This window comes from Sphaerodactylus townsendi, linkage group LG03 (genome assembly GCF_021028975.2).
Source record: "Sphaerodactylus townsendi isolate TG3544 linkage group LG03, MPM_Stown_v2.3, whole genome shotgun sequence".
NCBI classification, from domain to species: domain Eukaryota; kingdom Metazoa; phylum Chordata; class Lepidosauria; order Squamata; family Sphaerodactylidae; genus Sphaerodactylus; species Sphaerodactylus townsendi.
In genome coordinates this window covers 10999540-11005539 of record NC_059427.1, presented here as the reverse complement: position 1 = coordinate 11005539, position 6000 = coordinate 10999540, and positions in this window count along the sequence as shown.

The window sequence follows — 6000 nt, the reverse complement described above, 5'->3', positions numbered from 1 at the left end:
GTAGTCCATAACGTCTGGAGTGCCAAAGGTTCGCCATCACTGTTCTATGCTGTTGGAAATTCCGTGTGTGTGTGTGTGTGTACATGTGTGCTCCAATTGGTGCAGTAGTCCAATTGGTGCTTTCACCGTCAAATGTTTGCACTCATTTGCACTAGATAGGGCTCACTGAAAAAGTATTGATCTTGAGCCAACCAAGTTTCTAGAAGAAGAGGGAACATTCTGTGCAGCTGCAGCTCTCTAGCATATATATACTAGGTTCACAAGACCCAAGCCAGTAATTAAAGAAATCCAGCAATCACAATTTTCAGTGAGACGTGATGTCCAGTTTTCTGTGCTTTGGGGGGTCACAATGATCTTCTCACCCGTCTCTGAGATGCTATTTGTTATGCTTTTAAAAAAATCCTTGCTGTTGGCCCAGACTCTTAAACGAAAAAGAGGAAATGCTCTAAATGCCTTTCACCCCAGATGGGATACAATTTCTTTGGGTCCACTGACGTCTGGAACGCTTTGGGCTGCCCATTGTCCTCCAGGCTGTTGGCCAGAATCATCTGCTGTTCTGAAGGAGCTCAAAAAAACCTTCAAAGCAATCCCTTTATGAGTCCTCTGCCACTTGTGAGCTCCCCTGACCTGCTTAGTTGTTCAGATATTCCTGCAGAGTGGTTTCCCTGGGACCTTACAATTTCTTATTTGGTCCTTGTGTCATTTGTGGAGACGGCCTCATCTGTAGATCCCCAATAGAGTCAAACTGGGTACGATGAGGATCTCTACTACCTTTGTGTAATTCCTCCCCCTACATACACACCTCCAGGTCACGTTTTGCTGAGTCATGCTTCTCCATTTCTATTCCCTGAGTTGCAAGTGAAAATCAGCATTGGTAAAGGCCAAATCATGCTAGGTAACAGTAAAAGTAACCCATCAGAAATCATCTGGTAGACTTCTGGCTAAGTAACCAACATATTTAAAAAAAAAGGGGGGGGGACACTCTTATCTATGGAATTATCAATGTCAACCATAAAATCTAACATTCTATCCCAATAATTTTAATTTTTAAAAATCAGTTGAGTTCTAAGATTTTTTTATATTGGAGTATCCATGATTATGCCATCTGAAGGATTTCACTGGAGCAACTTAGCTCTTGGACTACTAGGCTCTTCAAGCTTGCTCTTCTAAGCCAATAAAGTAACGTTGCACTCCATCAGGAGCATACCCACAGTGAGGGAAAATTGGAGAGACCTGTAACTTTAGCATTCCCCTTTGCAATCTGGATTGTAGCTTTCAGGCATTGATCTCTTTATTAGCCCATTACCTGTTTGTCCTCCTTTTCTCAGAAATACTTCTCATTACTCCCACTTACCTGCAGAGGTAGGGGATGCCCCAGTTCACCAGAAGAAGAAAAACACACACAATTGCCCTGAGAAGAATCAGGTGAGCTGAGGAGACCACTCCCACTTATGGGCTACTAGAAATGGGAGATTTCAGCACTTAACCTTTTCCAGGCTGTTCCTGGCAGAAGACTCCAAAAGGCTGCTCGGAGGCAGGAGAGTTACAACCACCACTTACCCACACTGCCTTTGCTTGAGGCATGGCCTTGCTCCTGTGGAGATCCAGTTTATGTGAATGGGTACATCAACATGAGTTCCACACACACAATCATCTGGGTCAGTGGTGGGATCCAAAAATTTTAGTAACAGGTCCCCATGGTGGTGGGATTCAAACTGTGGCGTAGCGCCAATGGGGCTGGACGGGGCACGACAGGGGCGTGGCCAGGCATTCCGGGGGCGGGGCTGTGGCAAGGACGCAGCCACTGCGCCGGTCCTTGGGCAGGAAACGAATGCACGCAGATGCAGGCTGCCACGCACGCCGGTGCACCTCCTGCTAGACTGCTTCAAGTTCTGCGCGCTACTGCTGAGAGGAGGGGCGTAACTAAGTAAAAAATCACGTGGCAAAATCACCAATTAGTAACCCCCTCTCGGCACACACAAATAATTAGTAACCTACTCTCGGGAACCTGTGAGAACCTGCTGGATCCACCTCTGATCTGGGTCCCAGAAACATGTTGGAATTCATAAAGGGGACATTCCAAACAGAATGAACTATCACTATCCGTACAGACGTCCCCAGGGGTCAGTCCCTTGCATTTCCAGTTAAAAATGGTCATAAGAATCAGGCTTTAGGAAGGACATTTCTATCAGAAGGCCACAGTATCTATTCAAATAGATCATGCTGAGGCAACGCAGCCTACACAGGTGAAATCGCTCCTTTGAATAGTGAAGAATCTACTCCCTTAATTTCATGGAGCAAAACCATACATTTGGCCACTATGTTCCACATTGTGACAGCATCCAAGTTAGATCACTCTGATGTAGTTTACATGGGGCTGCCTTTGAACGCTGTACAGAAGCTTCAGCTTGTACAAATATAGCAGCCAGGGAAAAGTTGCAGTGAGACGCAGGGTTTGCAGCACTTGGGTGCTCAAAGATTTGCATGTGTTTCTGGGAACAAATCCAAGCCCTAGTTCTTTTAAGGCACTAAATGGCTTAGCCCAGGGTACTTGAAGGATCTCATCCGCACACTCCCCCCCCCCCAGGTGAGCTCCTCTTCTGAAGCCCTGCCTTCCCAAGTAAGATGAGTGGCAGTGAGATACAGGACGTTTTCAGTGGTGGTACATCACGTGTGGAATGCCCTCCCTTACAAGACTCATGTGGCATCCTGCAAATAAATGATTTGAGCATGCTCAGATCACATCCAAGTTAGATTACTGCAATGCACTTTATGTGGGGCTGCCTTTCAAAACTGGCATGTGTGGGGGTGGGGGGTCATTTTGTATCCCTCTTCTGCAGTTTTCTGCAGGACTTTGACCCACACAGGTCATGCGATCACACAATTCAACAGGTTCATACGAGGGTGAAGTACCCTTGGCAGAGTCCGTTTTAGGAATGGCTACATGCAGAATTCAGTTGAGCGAAGGTGAAAAAAGGCACTACTTTTGATGAATCTGGAAAAAAGTCCCAGGTTTGTAGAAAAATCTGAAAAACTGGGAAGAGAGGTTAACCCCATCCCCCAAATATACCGCATCTCTGGTTTTAAGAAATCTACCTTTCAGTGGCCCATGTGTGGTTTGCTAGGCAACCACAACAGTAGTGCCTGCCTTCAAACTTTGATTTATCTCTGTGAAAGGAAGAGGGAACAACAAAGCTATTTCTAGGACTATTTTGACCTCCCAGCCACCCTGTTCCCATTTTTCCTGCCCTAGAAGGGGGACTTTTTGAAACCAAGACCAACAGAAACGCCGCTCTGCTTGCTACCATGCAGCTTGTACAACTCCCCCAGGAGTGGCAATGACTTCAAGCCAAGGTGATTTTTTCCTAAATCAAATCGATTTAAATTGCCATTTTAATCATTAGTCAGTAAGAACTTGAGTTAAATCATGGTTATTTAAAAGTAGATGAACGCTTCCTTTTTAGAATAATAATTTTTGACATTAGTTTTGCAGCTATATCAAAAAATTACTGATTTGGTTATACTATTAGAAATGCAAAAATAATTATGAAATTATTGCAAGGTGAACATAAGAACTAGCCTGCTGGATCAGACCAGAGTCCATCGAGTCCAGCACTCTGCTACTCGCAGTGGCCCACCAGGTGCCTTTGGGAGCTCACGTGCAGGAGGTGAAAGCAATGGCCTTCTGCGGCTGCTGCTCCTGAGCACCTGGTCTGCTAAGGCATTTGCAATCTGAGATCAAGGAGGATCAAGATTGGGAGCCATAGATCGACTTCTCCTCCATAAATCTGTCCAAGCCCTTTTTAAAGCTATCTTGAGTTTTGTTTGGGTCATTGTATTTCTTTGTCGCAGTGTTTCCATTTTGCCTGTATGCCTTATCCATAGGAAGTGGAACTTCATTCAAACATTCCCAAACTGGGTTTCTATGATGACTGAGGCTGAGATTAAGCTTGGGAGAGCCACTCTTATCTCACCTCGGTCTCGGGTTCTTTTCCCTCCTAATGACTCCAGACCAGCTGATTTCTCAAAGATTTATTGTAAAAGTTCAAAACAAAGAAATCAAACACAAATGCGTTTGAAGAAATTGGTCAGCTGAATGCTTCTTGTGGATCTCTTGGGACCTCCAGCCAAGAGGTGCTTCTCTTAGCTTAGCCGATGATAAAGTCACCTAGGCTTCGTTCCCTTACTCTCCAAAAAAACTATCCCCCTCGCCATGAGGGTTCCAAAACCTTTGAAGTGCCTTATTTGGGCATCTTCCTGTCCTGGGTACATTTCCATGGCCTTTTGGTTTCCCCATCCAGCGGATCAAAAACCATTTGATCGAAGACCCTTTTACCATGTAGGTGTGATGCTGCTAGGTTTTACTGTATTATTCCATCAGTTTCTTTTATGGCTTGTTGCCATTACAGATTTTCTTCTCCAGTTAAGAGACTAATATGATTGATCCCAAGAGTTGTGGAATATTCTCCTCAAAAGATGTCTCATTCCTTTTTACTGGTTGCCCCTCCCCCTTCACACTTACAGCCTTGTGCAGATCTATTCCACTCAAAACACTGAACTTCTTAAAAGTTTGCCCTTAAAGAATTAAGGGGATGACGGAGGCCTGACGGGGGGGTGGGGGGGAGTGAAGTTCTTTCTGTGTGAACTGTTTCTGCTGAAACTGCTCTCTGAGATATCTGTCTGTTGGCCATGAAGGTTGAATATTTCCAACAGTCTGCAGCTGCTATGGTGGGAGGTGTGAATTCTGAGTAGCAGTGGCGTAGGAGACTAAGAACTCATGTATCTAATCTGGAGGAACCGGGTTTGATTCCCAGCTCTGCCACCTGAGTTGTGGAGGCTTATCTGGAGAATTCAGATTAGCCTGTACACTCCCACGCACGCCAGCTGGGTGAACTTGGGCTAGTCACAGCTTCTCGGAGCTCTCTCAGCCCCACCTACCTCACAGGGTGTTTGTTGTGAGGGGGGAAGGGCAAGGAGATTGTAAGCCCCTTTGAGTCTCTTGCAGGAGAGAAAGGGGGGATATAAATCCAAACTCTTCTTCTTCTATTTATACATCAAAGAAGTGGCTGGAGACCTTTAGACTGTAGTCGACCCACGCGGTCAGCGTAAGAACGAGACGAGACGCGGAGATAACATCTGGTGGAGATCGCCAGCAGCGGGAGACCGGAGGTCCGTGTTCCTAGCGAGTCTCCCGTCTGCCGGTTCCTGACACCTTTTATTGTTACTCTATCGGGGGCGTGTAGGAGGGAGGACTGGGGGGAGTTCCGGGAGAGCGGGAGGTCGGGAGATCATCATGTGATGCATGATCTCATCTGGCTACGTGCGGAGAGGAGCGTACGCGTCTGAGCCTAATCCTCACCTGGGGGCAAGACCATTGTCCCTGCGCCCGGTGATTGAGCCAGACAGTTCACGACCCGTGACTCATGGGGGGATGAGGAGTGGGGGTGCGATGCGACCGGCAAGGCCGCAGGTCCGTTGGCGTCCCAACGTTCTACTACGGCACTGCTGGGTCGGCAGTGCACTACTACATAGACACTTCTTTGCTTTGTGCGTGATTCATCTCTGCTGACAATAAAGAAATCTTTGTGGAATACAACTGTTTCTATTTGTTCGATCAAGTGAATTCTGACACAATGGGTCTAAGAAATCTTCCTTAACTCTATGTTAATAATATTTTTACTGCAAATGAAAGGCACGTTATCTCTGCAGTCACAAATTCAGTTTTCAGAATTGAAAAACCAAGCATGTGTGATAATATCTTCTAGAACAGGGGTAGGGAACCTGCGGCTCAAGAGCCACATGCGGCTCTTCTGCCCTTGCACTGCGGCTCCACGAGCCGAGCCGCCAGCCCCATCCTTGCCCGCCCTGCAGGCAGCAGGGCAGGCGCACCTACTGCCCACGGCCAGCTGGGCTGCGCCGCAGGTTTCCCCTCTCGCCTGCCCCATTGGAGCGGGGCGGGTGCTTTCCCGGCGGCCGGCAAGGCCGAGCCACCGGCTTCAA